At 39.1% G+C, this 18,425-nt stretch overlaps 1 long non-coding RNA gene across 1 annotated transcript in view; it reads right to left on the bottom strand.

Annotated features, from left to right (window-relative positions):
* Positions 1-462: 462 nt before the first annotated feature.
* The window catches only part of LOC108639272, a 38,524-nt gene continuing 20,561 nt past the window's right edge, over positions 463-18,425 (bottom strand). The window contains exons 2-4 of the long non-coding RNA XR_001920369.2: positions 2,656-2,851; positions 1,323-1,385; positions 463-634 (exon numbers count right to left, since the gene is read on the bottom strand). This is a non-coding gene — a long non-coding RNA (uncharacterized LOC108639272). The remainder of the gene's footprint in view (positions 635-1,322; positions 1,386-2,655; positions 2,852-18,425) is intronic.

Raw genomic sequence — 18,425 nt, 5'->3', positions numbered from 1 at the left:
TCCGTAATATGCGCGTGCAGCATAAAGCAAAATCAAAACAACAAGAACAAAACCATCACACCCACAAACACAAATGGCATCATTTCTAGGGGGAATGTACTAGAAAGTATAGAACAAGGTATGGGAAACATTCAGACTGTTTCTGAAACTTTCCTATGAGAACCCATGAGGGATCTCTAGTTAAACCTGTAGAGAAACGCAACAGCAGGTTTCAGTCAATGGATATAGGAGAAACTGTTTGCAGTAGTTGTAGGTGTGCTAGACACCACAAAAACAGGAAAGTAATAATTCCACTAAACCCGTAGTATCAAATTTCTTTTGGTTGGTGTTCCATTACTTAAAAAAACAATAAATAACACTCAAGACCAGTGTACTAGTCGAACACCAGCCCATATATACACAAAGTGTAATGAATTGAACACTAAGATTTATTTGAACTTCAAAGGAGTTTGCTGACTTTCAGTCACTGGTTAGAATTTTCTCTTCTGTGTGAAGCATGTACTTCTGTAAGTCTCTCCAGAATGCAGATGTAGACATTTCTGAGTTTCTGATGTCTGATTTATAAAGTCAGCAAATGGTCCATTCAATTCCCTGATGTGGATTCCAATGCCTTATCAGTTTCCACAGGGTGAACCTGCAAGGTCAGGTGTGAAAGTGTTAGTCTACTGAAGCACCTAGTGCCCTTAAAGCCAACTAACTGCTACCCTGCACACAGCCTTCTAGAACAGACTTCCATTGGCCATAACAGATCTCATTTAGATTTTGATTCTTCTTGTGTCAGAAATTACAAAATGTTCTACACAAACACAGATTCAGAAGTGAGCAATGGATTGCAAATTGAAAAAAGAAATGCAAACCCAAGATAATTGCCTATGTAGGTGCATTTGTCCCATGAGAACCTACAGATAAAGATGTAGCAGAGGCACGTGAGACCCAGAACCTGGTCTAACATTTGCCTCAGAGGCTGAACAAGAAACATGCACAGCTGTTGCTAGGTCAAAAGTTGGACTTGATGATCTCAGAGGTCTTTTCCAACCTAGTTGAATCTGTGGTTCTGTTATACAAGCATTCATCACAACTATCAATTCAGTGACAGGGAATGAATAGAAAATTAATTAAGAAAAGACAGAAACTAAACCAGAAAACACAGTAAGATCTTGTTTGAAAAAAATGCATATTGAGAAACACATGTTGAAACGGAAGTAACTCAAAATCTTTCAGAGTAACTCCTTGAGAGTGACCATGGTGGCTTAAGAATGGGTGTGCTGCCAGAGAGAATGGAAAAAAGATATTATGCAATTTGGGGAAGTATTGCCTCTTACCACAACATTTCCACGGGGCAAAGAGCACAATTCTTGACACCAGTTGACGGCTGTATCTTCCAGCTGCCAGGAGAGAGCATCAGCAGGTTTGGTCTAGTATGATTGAGGGTGAAGGTATCCTGAGCATCTCCTGTTTAAACTAACTGTGCCACTCATGTGTTACCAAAAAAAATTATGACACTTCGAAAAGATTCTAGGACAAATGCATTGGCCCTTCATTTGCTGTGCAAGCTGTTAGGTCATTGAGTGTAGGGAAAATCCTTGCTTTAAATTTAAGCAAACAGCAAAAAATACCTGCAGGACCAGGAAAAATGCAGCAAGAAGTTTTTTATTGCAGCGTTGGGTGCAATCCCAAGTCACATGGACCTAGAGGCACACCAACTGTTTGAAAAACACGCCTTTCGTGTTCTCCTGGTTACATAAGGTGTTACATATTCATTGATTGCCAGGTTTTTTACCTTAAAAGGTAATTTCTCGGACTCAGGGGGGTGTTACCCTCCCTCTTGATTGATTTGTGACATACCCCCCCATACGTTGTACAGGGGGGTCTCTCTGCACACAATGAGTAACCATGTGGCAGAGGGTACATTTTTATTTTTATACTTTTCCGTATTCCTGGCTGCGAAGGTTCCCTGGTGCCAGGACAGGACCCTCGACCTTACAGCTTTCACGATACACCTAAAAAAACCCTTGGACTTAAACGAGAAAAGAAAACCCCAGTCCCTTCTGTTTTCCACTAAATTCATTTGCTCATAATAAAACCAGATTATTTATTTCTCATGTCAAGTAAAGCTGGGTCCAACAGAGATGGATAGGATTTTAAATTCCCATGCATGCTATGTCCTACTTGCTGTCTTTGTGCAGCTCCAAGCTGAGTGAGCACCACTACTCATCAACATCCCTTGCAGCAACAGGGAGCACAGACACCCCACTCCTGGTCCCAGACTGCAGGACCTCAGTGCTAAAGAGTCTGGGACCACAACAGATGAGCTTAGATTTGGTTGCCTCAATGATAGAGGTGTTCAAAGGGGGAATGAAATTTAGAGAGCAGCCAAGTATGTTCAGAGCCTCGCTGACCTCCACTCTGAGGAGGAGATGAAAAACCTCCATATTTTGACTGCTTTAAGCATGAGCCAGGGAAAAAAGAACAATAAAAGACATAAGAGGAAACAATCCTGCATAATGATGGGTAATTTAACTGAAAGTGGTATCCAGTTTTAATTTACTAGGTAGGATGTAATTCCAGACCTTTCATTCCTCCGCAGTAGGAGACACTCCTTTAGAACAAAATGAAAAGGTAGGATGTTTTTTTCTTTCAGAAAAGCCCACTTACATTCCTGTAAGCCTTCCTTGAGTACCTCAAAAGCCCTCAAGATTACTCTGACTGGAGGACCGAAAGGAACATTCAAAGGTTTACAATAATTCTTTTCCTCAAGAGTAGAAGAAAACATCAGATGTAGGCTGCAGCTTTCAATGCATTATTAATATCAATCACTTGGCAGCATTTGTTTCTGTGAGATAAATTTGATCTGTGAACACAAAAAAAAGAGAAGGAAACAGCTGGTCAGACTAGTCACAGGAATACCTGCTGAGCCCAATAAAAAAAAAATATTTTTGCACAGGGACCCATGAAATGTGGACATAAAACAAAGCATGAAGAGTAGTAATACTTGAAGAAAATGTATTCAGTTACCAATCTCAAAGAACAATTGTAATGCAAATTAAAGTAGCAGTTAAGCAAAAATGTAGATTAATTGCAGATATTAAACCATGTAAACAAACCTTTTATCAAATAAAGCAGGCACTAAAGGGGATCCTGAGGCACTTACTGTACCACTGGGTTTTCTGCAGGGGTTTTGAATCTGTGAATGCCTAAATGCTTCCCAGGAAAGCTGGATACCTTGCACAGCAACATTGATCCTTCTGCCAGCAGACTGTCTTTACTTAGCTACCTTATGTGGATTATGTTGGTTTAATTTCTAGTCCTACAGGTCTGGGACACAGGAAGAAAAAGAAAGCTCCCCCCCAAAAAAAAGAAAACAAAAACAAACAAAAAACCCAACCCAAACCAAAACCAACACCAACAAACAAACAAACCAAAAAACATAAAACCCCAAACCAAACCAGACAAACACAAAAAAACAAACAAAAACCACAAAAAACCAAAAAGCAACCAACCAAACAAAAAAACAAACACAAAAAATAAAAACAAACAAACAAACAAAAAAGATGAAAAACCTCTTGTTTGGTGGCTCAAGTCACCATAATAGGGAATAATTAGTCACACAAAAAGGGTGCACTGCATGCCTGCGATCTGCACACCACCATAGCTCCATTAGTCTGCTGGGGACTGGACTCAAGTGAAGAGGCAACCTATGACATGATAGGTAACAGCAGCTCGGTAAAACAGTAAAATGACTCAGATGAGAAGGTCACAGAAAGCTTTTGCATTTGAAATGTGTGCTTTCATGTCAAAAAAGTCTCTGTGCCAGCTCAGAAGTGCCTTACTCCCAGACACCTGTCAAACAATTTGAAGTGGGAAAAGGGACTAAAGGTGAAAACTGAGATGCAGCTCAGTTTTGAGTGCTCGACAAAGGCATCCAAATTGAACAGGTGACACGGGGATTCTTGTTTATCTTTTAAAAATGCCTCACTACCAAAAACAATAATCAAAAAACTCAACCTGACTTCTTTTGGTGGCATTTAGTGAGGATTTGCCACACCAGGACTGCAGGAATACATCAGTGCAGAGTATAAATTAAATTCATTAACCCTTCACCCTGTATAAGGACTCGCATTCACACCTGCGTTGATGTTCTTCAATCACAGTAAATTATCCTTCCGTAGAGTAGGAGAAAGCTGCTGCAATCTAGTTATGTCACACCTGGATGGGAGCTTCCATGGCAGTATAACATGGTTTAATTCAACACTTCTTCACAGACTCTGCTGATTTGCCTTAGTTTTCTTGAAAAGAAATTACTTTAGGGAGGAAATTGGTCACTGCAGTAGTCTGCTTTACCAGATAAAATATGCAATGCCTGCCTCTGTGGAGGGAAGAAGGATGGTGGCTAGGAAAAGAAGTGGATCACAGAGTGTCGAAGCAGGTGTACAGCTTTCCTCCAGCCTCATGGAGAGGCCTCATGAAAAGATATGAATGCCTCAGTCTCTGCTATCTCATGGCAGAACACATTGTCTGTCCCCAGGCAGGCTGAGGGAGCAGCACTGCTGGTGCAGTGATAGAGGGTTCTGTTTGGCTCATTAGGTCAGGGTGAACTGCATGAGGGAAATAGGAGTATTTGCAAAGACTGAGCAGAACTGCGGCATTCTGCAGGCGCTTTTCAAAGACCAGTTCCATGACTTTACAGGAAAGTAGGGAGGGAGGAAATTACCCTAAAAGCTCAGTTAACTAGGACTTCATCTGTATTTTCCTTTCCCTTGCAGAGGGAAGTCTACCTTATACTGAGCATCCATTTAAGTAGCTGCAATTAAACTTATATCGTTCAGCTAATATACTTGGTTCAAGTATACAACAGTTCTTCAGGAGAAGTCATTCATTTTATGCAGCTGACATCTTTCTTTGCTTTCCCTCTACCCCCACCCCAGATTTCTGGGAGAAGGTATCACTCTGATATACCATCCTACTCACCCAGAACTTCTGCAACATTTACATAATCACCAAAATGACCTATTCATCCCTGATAGACCTAAGTCTTTCTTTAATCAAGTCTATAGTCCCTCCATCATGTCATCCTTGTTAAGCAGGCCAAACTTATCTTGAAATGTCAAGAGCCACTGTGACTAATTAATTATTCTACCTTATCAGTCTTTTGAGAAGTACTTCAAAAATCACTGAAGAGCCCACTTCAAAACTATATTGTCAACCAAAAAAGAAAAAAGTTAGTACACAAAAGAATTGAAATAAGAAAAATTCTTATTCCGTGCAGAAAGTTTACTCAGACCAAGAAATGGCATTCAGTACAATACCGTCAGCTTCATAAAGTTTGAAGGGTTTTGCTCCCAAAGAACCTTGCTTTGTTTTTTTGGTGGTTTGCCATGTTCCTACCTGGCCAAGCATAAATGCACACTTACATAAAATCTCTGAGCAGAGAACAACCTCATCAAGAACAACTGGTAGAGTTTCTTTCTTTCTAGAAGGAGTCATCCTTTTCTACATTTTACAAATCTTTCTCAGTCCCACATAGTTTTTTTTCCACTTTCCTTTTTCTGGTTTAGAAAACAACCACAATGCCAAAGTACTTTGATCATCATTCCAAAGACATCTCTACAATCTCAGTGTTATTAAGAACAATCAGACTCTGAGTGGGATAAAAATAACCAATGCACTTGTACACTTCTTTCTTTTTAAGCTAATATAATCCACTAACACATGCAAAAGATGCATTCATTCAACCATACTAGAGAAAGACAACCCATTTCTTGAGCTATAATGGTGAAAATGCCCATTTATGCCTCTGTCTCAAGAACTGAGCAAATACAAAAGACTGTCACAACTTAGGGTTTATGTTTAACTAATATTTATCAAAGATTTCTAACCAGAGAGTATTTTACAAAGGAATCAGTTGAAAAAAACAAACTGTCCTTTAAATGAGTTCCACAGGAGTCCAGCCAGACCATTTTGTAGGTTGACACATACGTCCTACTGAACATACTTGGAGTCGTTCAAGATGCTTAAAATATATGCTTTTAATAGACACTAGAGTATCTGCGTTAACTTTTCTATTTCTTAATCATCCTTACAACAGGTTCTTTTGTATCCATTAGCTTCTGTTGACCGGGAGGAGCAATGCTGTTAGCTATTATGGAGAGTTAAAACCAACTCGTCTTCTCTACAAAATAAAGTAAGTGGAACTACAGGAAGAATGTAAAAAACATAACAGTTTGTTTGTCATATGTACACATCTGCCATTCCAATTGTTTTCCACAATGATTCTTACAGAACATGCATTAACTTCCATACAGAGAGATTCCATATAGTTTTAGTGGAACTTAACTGGAAAAACACTACTTAAAGTATATATTTGCACCTGACTATAGCATCAAATGGAAAACATTCTGTCTGATTTCCTCCTCTTCTCCTCCCATCAGTTTTAAGGTGAAAATTGGCCCTTGTTATTTTTTCCACATCTGCAAAATGCAAAAGCCTGTTTTTAGAACCCCAGGAGATTTTCCTGTTGGAAAATCACACTACACACTTAGCACGTTTCTGCTGCCTGCTGTAGGAAGCATGTGCATGCAGAATAAAACAATGCTCCTTTTCCAAGCATACTGGAACTGCACAAATCAATACACTGTGTTAAAATTATCAGATTTGTTTTTTATCTTCAGTTCATTGTTAGTACCTAGAGGAAGATGAATGAATCCTGTGCTCTCAAAAAGAATAGACAGCATTTCTTCAAAATACACTGATTGATTTGTTAAATGTATTTATATTTGATTTATTTAATCAAAAGGCATTCCCCTTATTATGTTGGTTTGCTGCATGAGGTCATGAATTCTTTTTTGTGCAAACTTTTAGCAACCCAATTTTGTTACAAAAATAGCTCAACTTCTATGATTAAGCCTGTGTCTACACTCTCTTCTTTGTCCAACTGCTAAGGCTGGCTAATAAAGCTGTTACTGCTTAGAAATGAGGTAAGCCACCTCTGGCTCTGCACTCCCAAGCCCTCTATGGGGAAAGGAGAAGCGGTACATGACAGAGCTGGCTGTTTTCATTCCTAGGGCTTTGATTAAGGACAGAAAATGGTTCCTCTCTGAGCAGAGGAAATGGCTGTCCAGCAAACACATGCTGAAAAACAACATGCTGTGATAGAGACTGATAGCAATGAACACAATACACATTGCAACAGTAGCAGTATAACAACGGTTTGGATAGACACTGGACTCCCTCTGGCTCTCCACAAGCTGACCAAGGAGAACAGCTATCAGGGGACTGACAGATGAATGGGGAGTGACAAGCACTTATGGAAGAATATGCTTTACAGGAGCTGTGAGAAAGTCCACTCACCCCTGACAGCATGCAAATTTATCTTACAGCCTGCATTACTGGATTTACTAGTGGTTTGTCACAGTCTGTGTCAGTAGGAAGAGAGACGCTCATCCCCTGGAGAAGCCGCAAGAGTAGTGAGTCAGGCCTTAATAGCCTTAGTTCCCCTCCTTTCCTCAGGGGAACACCAATTTGTGGCTGGCTGTGACTATCTTCTCAGAGGCTCCTGCAGATGACCAACAGCTTGCCTGGGAACATAACCCAGATTTTTAAAGTGCAACTGTCATGTAGGCAGATACTGTCACTGTGCACAAAGACCAAAAGACCGTTCCCAGGGGGAGCACAACCAGGATTGCTTCAGGCTTTTCAATAATGGAATTCAACAGGACCTATGGCTACTGCCAGCAAACACTAAAATTCTGCTCATGACCAGTGATGTCCCTCAGGGCATCAGCATGCCTCCAAGGCAGATCACAAGAGGAGCCAGTATGACTGAGTTAGTGCTGATTAAGGAGTAGAAATCCTTTGAAGAAGTAGCTGAACAACAGGCCTTATCCTCCATACAGCATCTAGCAAAGTACATCAAGTTAATCCCTAAGGATATTTGTAGTAAGCCTGGAAGAAGGCCTTTTATCACCTCCAGCTGAGCAAGAGTCACCCCCTCTCCCTAGATAAGCAATGGTCACAATGACCCGGGCATGATCACTTTTGAGGTGAATTACTCTAATTCACTCTATCAAAGGCTGGATCCAGGCTACACCAAACTTCTGTTTCTCAGACTGTGACTAGTAAGTGAAGGCCCTGCTCAGTTTCATCCACTGAGCCCCAGTAATTTTCAGAAGACAGATTAAAGCTTTGCTCCTTGTATTCCACAGAACTAATACATGAACCAAACAATCTGTAAACAGCCAATATGCCTAAGAAGCCAGTTTTCAGCCCACCATTTCCCTAGAGACTTTCCTGAGCAATGCAGCTCTATGCAGGCACATGACAGCCATAATCGAGAGATGCTCAAATAAGAGGACCCAGGTGTAGAACAAGGCACTACAAAAAATACAGTTAAATGCAGAGTCTCACAGTTTTTAGGAAATTTTTTAGAAATTCAAAAAAACCCCTTCTCTGCTGTGATGGTGCTGGGGATATTTTACATAAATGGACAGCAACTCATACTCAGAGATTTCTTAGCCTTTTCCAAAGTTTGCATGGATTTGCCTACAGAGTGGCAGACACCTCTGAACTTGAAAAGGGAATTATTTTGCACTAGTGACACAAGGGAATTCTAGTGGAGATTTTCACAGGCAGGAAAGTAGTAACCTGAAGTGGGGCCACAGCTCTTCTCCCACATAACCCAGCGCCAGTTGATGGGTGCTGTGATCTGCAAGGCAAGGGCACTCAGCATCTGACAGGACCTGCCCATGACTAGTCCTCACCTGTAGGCTCTATGCAACAGATGTGCTGGGTTTTTTGGAACAAACTCCAGGATCTCTAGTAGCTGCACAGTTTATAATGGAGTCAGAAATTTATGCATAAAAATAATCTTCCTTGGCTACTGTACCTGGAGGACATCTCCATGTTTGCAAGGAGGAAATGCTGCATTATGAGGGCATGAGGCAGAGTAATACTTGTTGAAATAAAGTATCATAAGAGGGTTAAAAATTTTCGAAAGTACAGTATGGGATAAATAAAAGAAGTTATTCCCTAATTCTGTGAAAAAAAAGAAACAACCAAACTGTTGATAAAACTAAAGAATAACTTTGATTGAACTTTGTGCTAGTGTTAGTCATTAACATAGTAAAATACCACCCACAGACTCACCTCTTACTTACATAAGCCTCTTCCTTATGGAGCATGTGCCATAAAATAAGTGTATCAAACAGAGATGAAATGAGAGAATGCAAACCCAAGGACTACAGCCTTAGGTTGTTACATATATAGGAAATGTCAATTTTTTATTGTTAAAAGTGTATAAAAATGAGCACCTGTCATACTAAATGTGTGCTACTTTTGTGGACCTAGCACCCATCTCTGCACAGAGATGAAACAAACAAATATCCCAACTCTGCGTATGAATTGGCTTCTTGCACACTGGGTGAAAGAACCCATATTTGAGACCACAAGCTAAAAATGTCATCTTTATAGGTGTTGTGGATGGTTTCCAAGCAGATAACCAATATCTCTCCAAGTCCAGAAAGCCAATTTGGTTTCAAAACATCTTTTGCTTCAGATAAAATTAAGAAGTTGTAAAACCATCTCTTACAATCTTGTTCTTGCAGAAGGTATCACTTACATAGCAAAAACTTAGAGTAACACTTCCAACAGCATAATGTTTGCTACTCAAATATGTTACCTTACATAATTTTTCTTTTTTTTTTTTTATTTAACTCAGTAGTTTCTCCTGTTGCCTTTAAAATTCCCATTTATGTACATAATCTATGGCCTTTTCGAGTTTTCCTCTTCTTTCTCTTTCCCCATTTCAATTGTTTTAGACATCTATCCTGTGAATGTTCTTCGCGCATTTCTGAAGCAAGATAAAGACTGCAGCAAGTCAAAAGCAGTTATTACTAAATGGCGATTCTTGTTCCACACCATAGTGACATGCCGCAAGCAAGCAGCAAAGCCTTTTCCTGTACCTTCTACTTCTACTTGGTCCATGTGGAGGATTTCAGTGGAGTGTCTTGAAGTAAGGGACATGATGCTCTATGATTTTGAGGACTGTAGTTGTGCTGATCTGGGGGAAAGAGATAGATCAGAGTAAATAATTTTAATCCTTCAGTTTAATTAAAGAGGAACTGTACTTTCAAGTACATCTCCTCCTGCACAGTCACAAATACCCAAGAAACAATAGCTAATTTTGACAAATTGTCTGCCTAACAAATTAATTTAGTTAAACAAGAAGCAAAACAGAGCCTGCTAGATGTAGCTGAGTTGCAGTCCCTCCACAAGGACATTCAAATCTCAGATATGTTGTTATCCCATTCCCAAAGGAAATTAAGAACATTTGCAGCTAACTAGTGCTATTACTTTTACACAGTTAGCAAGCAACTTAATGGGCTATAGCTTGAAGAGAATGCACAACCCAGTTCCCTGAACAGCTTAAGTTCAAGTTACTGGCGCACAGGAGAATGTGTGCCACTGGGTATGCAATGCTTTGTTTTTAATTTAAACTATCTGGCACAGATAAACCAGCACAATACTGTAACAGCACCTTCATTCAGCTGTGAGGAGATACCCTTAACTGATTGGTAAGTACCATCTCTCTTCCTTTCCAGAGGTAAAAAGCAAAGTAATAGCAGAAGCCATTCCTATATTTCTGCTTATTTTTACACTCTCTCTGTCTATATTCATTTATGTTACTGAAATCAGAAAGGATCTTTCCTAAGTAGAATCGAACCCCTTTACACAGGCTACAATTTTTCTTAACAAAATAGTTGTGACTACCATTGTCACTACTCCTACGGAAAGAAGCCTCACAAGTCAGCCTCACTTAAAATCCCAAAGACGTCTTCAGTGGCTAGAGAGGTCTCAGCAGTAGTATAAACTAGTGGACTGAGAATCCTGGCTTCTTAAAGTGCTGGAAATACCACTTGCCTTTGTAGCATTGTGGGAAGGAAAATTAAATCCAAAGACAGAAATTGACTGAGTAGCATCTCCTATCAATATGGGCATTGAAGCCTGCCTGACTCAAATCTAGAGAAACCGTTGTCTCCAAATTTCCTTAATGCCTAAGGTCTGCAGCTAGAGAATTTAACACAAAGTCCCTAAAAATGCAAGGAGCCAGTAATGTTCATCAGTCATTCTTGACAGCTCTCAGCTGCTTTTGGGTATCTATTGAAGATACCTATCAGGAAAAGTTGTACAGAGTGGGCACTGAGCCTCACTGCGGTTGATTAGAAGTGCTAGTACATGAGGCAAATGCAGACACTATGACTTGATCAGCACTGATTTGAACCATATGTTTTGGGAATACCTATAGGTTCATTTGTTCCGGAGAGGTACTTAATTACTGAATTAATTTTTCCTGTCAGTTAGAATTACATTAAAGCTACCTATACAATGTAAACCTTTCAAAATGGAAACTGAGTAACTACATTTTGGCTCACACTAGCACTAATCATTGTCTGTGACTGCTTTAACAGACTGTCCATCATGAATAGATCTTGTATCACAGCAAAAAAAAACCCCTAGATGAAGACTTGAAGATACAAGGTGTCTTTTCAAAGTACTTGAATAAGATTAATTGCTGTCTTATTCTCCTCTCAAGTGCACTAATCTATTAATCTGTAGCTCAGCTGTTGGTACACTCAGAAAAGACCCAGATGCAGCTGTGGTTTCCTTGGCATACCCAGGAGGACAGTGTTTACTCCTTCTCCATCCAGTATGCTGGTAAAGTTATCCTTAGCTCTTAGCAAAGGTTAGAGAAGCCCTAATGCTTTTTAACTTTTAGTAGCATCATCTGTCAGCTTTTTATCATCTAGATCCATTCTTTTTCAACTGATAATGCTATTTCTTTCAAAATAGCTAGTTAAATAGAAAAAAAAAGAACATAAAAACCCCAAGAACAAAAACACACACAGAAAAAGAAATAAGGTCTGAGAAAGCCTCTTCAATAAACAGTGACATAAAAGACACACAAGAAACAAAGTTTTGCACAGCTCTCAAGGCCTTTGGCAAGAGGCCTGTTCAAGCTCTATGTTGGCATTGTCCTTTCCCACCACACATTTTAATAATTTTCCCAGAAGTTAATAATTTCTAGTTCCTAACACTGAAAGCTTGCAGGGTGTCATCTTAAAAGATGAAAATTTTATAGCCAAAAGAGGATGATAAAGGTATTTTTATAATCAGTCCTTGGCCCACTCCCTACAATCACAACTAGAACTGAGAAATGTGTGATGGCTTTAGTTAATGTAGTATAGTGCAACAGACAGACTCCATAATCTATATTTCAAAGATTTGGTGAAGGTTATAAAAAAGCCTAAGCTATTTGTTTTGCACTTGGTTTAGACTGTTGTTATGTTTCTACTGTTCCTTGAGAGCTGTTTGTATAGAGGGCTCTCACAACTCATCATCAGCTGTTAAATATGAGAGCAATGGTTGCTCTCCTGATTGTGGAGTTTCCTCTCATCTTAGGTCAAGGAAGTTCAGGATTTGCTTTGAGAACCTAGCAGTGAACAGGTTGGAGTTGCTTGAGGACACTATTATTTCATAGCTTACACCACTCAGAAACATCCAGGCTATCATCATGGCTGGGCTTCACGAATGAAGATTTGGGAAGGGCTCTACCCATGTTTGTTATAAGCGCGTTGGTGGCTATCTTAAATAAGTAATGTGTATGTCACACTTTACTACACTTCTGAAAGTGATGTGTGTCATTAGCACAGTTGCCCTGCAAGGCTTACATTTAACCACTGCTTTTCAGAGTCTCCAGTGCCTGCTCAGTAACCCCTCCTATAAAACACAGAGGTAGTCTTTGATTTTTGTTCCACTACCATTGGCATCCTTTATGTGGTCCTCAAAGAAAGAACATTTGAAATAGCAACTTGAGATAAAAAAAGTTATGTGCACAGTGCACATAACATCTCTCTCAAAATCCTCATGAAAATAGCCATAAATAGCACATCTACATAATGAAGTTTTGTTTGCTAGTGATGATGATGATGGTGGTGGCAGTAATAATAATAACAACAATAGTTGATGTGAGATAGGCAAGATTTGAGCCAAGAGAAAGAGACTTGTAAGTTCTGCCTTGGAAAAAGAGGTGGTAAAGTCAATTCATTTCCTTTTCTAGCTGAGGCTGGTAATATTAGAAACAATGTTAGACACTTACTGTAATTATGAATGTCTTGAGACTATGGGTTAAATAACATGTTTTAAACTTTGGCTTATGCTTCCCATAGAGACATTAGAGGCTATTAAAGTACATTACCATCACTTGGTAAATTTTATAATCTGTTACACACAGGTTTCTGGAACTGCATGAAAGAATACCCACAGCAATGGATGAATGAAGAGTGTGTTCACTGGTGTCCTCTTGTTTTGAACAAGACATCTTCCACAAGAAACTTGTGGTAAATGCCTTCAAGAAGAACACATATACTTATATAATTAGCCTAATCTGTTATGTTCTCTAAGGGTTGTCTATAATGGGTCTTTAATATCTCAGTTCATGGATGTTTGATGCAGAACATAGCCTGCTTGGCATGCCCTGGTCAGTTCTTTCTGTAAAAAAAAACAACCCTGCAGGCACTTCACAATTCATTCAAAACAGGACAACGGGCATGTCCCCAAGCTTATGTAAAAACAAACAATGAAGCTTATTTTGAGAGACATCTTGTTTTCTAGCTCTTAATCCTCTTCCATATAGGAAAGAAAGGATTTTATTATATAAAATAACAAATAACAAAAGTAAAATGATCCCAACATAAATAAATATACCAATGTACCTAGAATCTCTGAAGCTTACTGCTACAATTAATTAAAGCAAAGTGTATCACCATGCAGTCTAGTCAGCCATCTGCAAAACCCATTATGCCAAAGATTTTGATGTTCAGTGTTACATTGTACCCAAAACCCTTTACCAAGGCATGCTGACTCATGAAAGAAAATGGTGGAGTTCCTTCAGCCTTAAAGGGCTGATTTATGCAGTAGAATCAGCCAGAAATAGAAGCTACAGACAGAGTAGGATTCAAGGAGCTCAATATTAAGGAAAAGAAGAAAGAGTCAGTATATAGAGAATGAACAGGGAGAAGAAGGATACTTGAGAAGTGGAAACACACGTCACTGGCAACTCAATCAAGTGAGAAGGTGTAGGAAATGGAGAAGAGACAGAGAGCAAAAGCATGCCCTAATAACCTAAGGCAATTTATGTACCTTTCTGACAGATTTACTTTTGGATGGTCCTCTTTTCCCATGCAGAACAGAGGATGCAACAGATTGTAAATACGGGCTTACAGTACTGACAAACACTTCTTTTTTCCTCACATCCCAGCTAGTGGTGGGTTTCACAATCAGTGTAAGCCAAAGCAATGTGGAATGCTCACTAATCTTGTGTAACATTTATCCAACAAAAAAAAAGAAAAGCTTCATTTTCACAACACAGCCACATAGCTGCTAATGCCAGCACAAAAGAGGCAGCAGGAAGGTATGGTCTGGGCATTAAGACAATTGTGAACTTGCACATTGCTTATGGACAGGGCCATTGTACTATCACTCCAGGAATACTGTGTAAACAGAGAAATGCATGACTGGCTTTTGAGAAGCCATGATTTATCATATGCCAAACACTGCTTTGTTCTGATGTAATGTTCCTCCTTGCTCTTCCAAGAATTCATCAAAGCATCATAAATCATAAGAAATGCAGATGAGGTACATTTCTGCATAAATCACTGCTGGTTACATAAATCTCTTCCCCAGTACGACAGGACTTGGAGGAAATTACAGCTTCTGAGCATTTTATGGGGACGGTGCTCTGCTCAGTTCTTTTCACCTGAATGAATAAGAAGGTAAAAGTTTTTGATCAACACATGTCAGAAGTACAAAAGCTACCTATAAAAGTATTTTATTTAACAGATAATCTAGAAAAAGCTGATTTTGAAGCTCCTGCTGTGTCAATGTTAGAGGTTAGTTATTAAAGGAATCATATTGTCAGCAGACACGTGCAAAAACCCAACTTTATGACCATTTAAATGCTGTGGCAAAGATCGCTAATTTGGTAGATGCAAAAATGGACAATTTCACATGCTGTTTTAACCTGTTTTCACTAAGAGGTTCCAAAACTATCAGAAAACTTTGACAAACAAGGTTTAGGATGGAGAAGTTATGAGCCTCACTTCATTCAGTGTTCTGGTTAACTGCAGATTTTTGACATGGAAATCATAAGCAAAGGCTGCAAAAGAAGTTGGTTTACAACTTAAGTATATAGTTGTGTATATATATATTTATGTGTGCATCAATACATATACACACATATATGCCTACGTATAGAGACAGAGAAATTAATTCAGTGCTCTAATCTATGATAAAGTTATTCCCTTGGGCAAAGACAAGAAATGAGACAGGAAGACTAAGAACCTGAGTTAAGTCCTATTGCTAAAATACCTTCAATGAACATGAAAGGAGTTGATGAAGGTGTCACATGCCATCTGCTCATATCACATAATAAAACTGACAGATAAGACGGCACATTTCCCTAATTTTTGTCATCTCTGTGTGACAAAATTCCTCAGATCATCATAGCTGAAGCAACAGCACAACTGAACAACTTTGGTGATCTGTCTCAGTATTCCTAATGGAACATAAACAGACAAAAAACACAGCTTCTTGAGCAGCTCTGCTTTCTGAGAGTCATGTAGGAAGGTACAACCATTCACAAGCTATACTTATGCACAGGCTAACCCTAGATAGGTTCATTAATAGTTCCATTTGTGGATAAGCTCTTAAACTGAAGCCGTTTGCTTAATGTGCAGGCTTTAGTGGTCTGGATTAAGGTATGGGCTGTGTGCCACACTTAGAATTGTATTTGAAAAACTTGAATCTCAGCATATCAAGGCAGTATGATACACCTGGACTTGGAGATTGTTACAGGCTGTGGCAGAAAGCATCTGTTAGGCCATGCTTTTAGGCAGAGCTTTCTGTCCTTTTGCATTTACAGCCTCAGGGGAAACAACTGCTAGCAACTGTGTCAACTTCCAGTGCAAATAAAAACTGGGGAAAAGAAAAGAAACTTTTGAAACTGCTCCTTAGACTTCAATTTTCCACTTAAAAATGTATATATAAACTCAGAAATATTTTAACCAGATCTAGAACCCATCCATCTTTAATGAGTATTTATCAGGAAATGTCTCATTGACTAAAAAACTTAAAGTGTACCTCTTGATCTGACTTCATAAAAAGCAGCTTTGGTAGTTTGAATGTGCATGATTATTTTGGCTTTTTGTTCTAAAACAGTGATTTAGAGTTGTTATGTTGTTCGCACCCTAGCTACTGAATCAACGTGAAAGGGAGCTCACAAGAGCAAGTCTTTGCTAGACAGAAAGAAACCAGCTGTTTCCTTCTTTTCTTTTCTATTAAGGGGTTTTTAAAAAATTATTTTTGGCAACAGAAATAATGCTATTGCTGAGAGGAAAATTAGTCTTGTAATAAAAACAACTTCTCACTCATTCCACCTTTAACATTTTTCATTCCTACAATAAATTCTTCTCAGGGAGCTAATTAGAAAGTTCTTTAATTGATGAGCATCTGACCATTAGGGCATTTTCAATTTCTCACAGCATCCCAGATGACACCTTTACAAAAAAGCATAACTGCAAAGAGACTAATTGGAACAATTAATTGAAACAACATACAGTTAATGTCAATTATAGAATCCTGACTGTTCCCTCATCCCTTGTTATGTGGCCTGCTGTACTGGGGTGGTGTTCCTGTAGACTCCTCAGCAAAAGCTGTGTGAAGATCCCATCTGCTGCTGATTATTCCTGTATTTACTATTTGTGTTATCATAACACACATCAGCTCTACTTCTGCACATGGTTCCCAGTGTAAGGTGTTCTATAAAAGCAGAACAGGAAGATTCGTGACTGTAGACATGAATATGGCTTTGCATGCTTGAATTACCCTTTCAGCCAGGAAAAAAGTTAAGCCACTCACTTGAGTACTTTGGTTTTTAAATGTCCTCATCACAAATATCCTCAAGAAATGTCTAAGAACACTTCTAAGCAAGAAGTCTTTTCCTAACTAAATATCCAGCTTTGATACTTAACAAGCTCTGGGAAAATGTTCCCAAATGTGCTTTTTACCCGCAAAGGTTTCATAGTCCAATTTGGAGGCTCACAAACAGTGAGCTACAAAATCTTACCACCTGCTTATTGTAAAGCAGGAGGTTTCTTGCTGTCATTTTTAAAAGAAGCAGCTGTATATCACTGTCCATGGCGCCCTGCAAAATTTGGCTGGATCTGTACTCATACCTTGTAGGCTGATCTCAAAGTGATCACACTCCCCTGTTCCACCAGTTTCTGCCAGACATAATGATTAATAAAGTTATGATCCTGTCAAATGCATGGCAACGTTTCCACTAATTCATGGGAGGTTAGGATTTTCTGCTGCATCATTTGGTGGATGCAGTAGTTTTCGTACAGGGTGCACTGATGCCATATTCACCTGCAGAAATTTTCTGAGTTGTAGCTTGAAACAGCATTATGACACTTTCATCTATACAGAGCTGTGTTTGACCTCAGGACTGTAGCTGTGCTACAGATTCTTATGGGAAAAACTGTTTGATTTTTTATACTAGCATTCATTTCCTATGCCATGACTCCTAAGTCTGCTACTGGGATCTTATATAAACAGCCTATTCAGCAAGCTGAGCTGATTTCGGGACATGACTAATTATAATTTTATATGGTTGAGTGAATCAGGACTGTACTGTTCAAGAACAGGCTGTCTGGAGAGCTGCATTTATTCATAACATCCACCAATATTTTACCTGACTTTCTCATGCATTGTCCTTCCTGCAACAAATGACAGAAACCATTCTTATTCACCTCAAACTAATTTTTTCTTCTGTATGATTCCCCATACCCTTCTTATGGACTTTCACAGTTCCCTACAGGAAATACCATCATTTCACAGTTCCCTTAGCAGGAAATACCATCTGAAGCTGCATTTCACACTGACATAACCTCTTCTGCTGGTAGCAGAGTGAGAAACCTCCTGACTATCAACATCATGTTAACAGCTCCTGGGCTTTAGAATCACTGTGAAGACATGACCTATGGAAAGCCTGAATAATGATACTGTCTTAAATGTATGTCAAATCCTTCATCTCTTATTTTGCAAACCACAGATCACCTTCTATAGAAAAAGTAGCATTTATTTGTGTATGCAGGCTACACAGACGGCTTTCCCATTGAAATAAACCAAGTCCTGTACTCACTTTCTGTCAAGTGAACAGAAGCAATCCTAATGCCTGAGTACCTACATCAGGAAGATGATCTGAACTTTGTGTAACTATGTGTGCCAAAGATGCTTACTGAGATAGGTCAGGTTGGTCCCATTTTAATACAGTTTTAAGTAAGACAATGATGGTGCATTGACAACAGTTGGCT

Source organism: Manacus vitellinus, unplaced genomic scaffold, assembly GCF_001715985.3.
Source record: "Manacus vitellinus isolate BGI_N305 unplaced genomic scaffold, ASM171598v3 scaffold_18_pilon, whole genome shotgun sequence".
NCBI lineage: Eukaryota > Metazoa > Chordata > Aves > Passeriformes > Pipridae > Manacus > Manacus vitellinus.
Note: the sequence above shows the minus strand (reverse complement) of the source record. Positions and strands in the feature narration are given on the sequence as shown.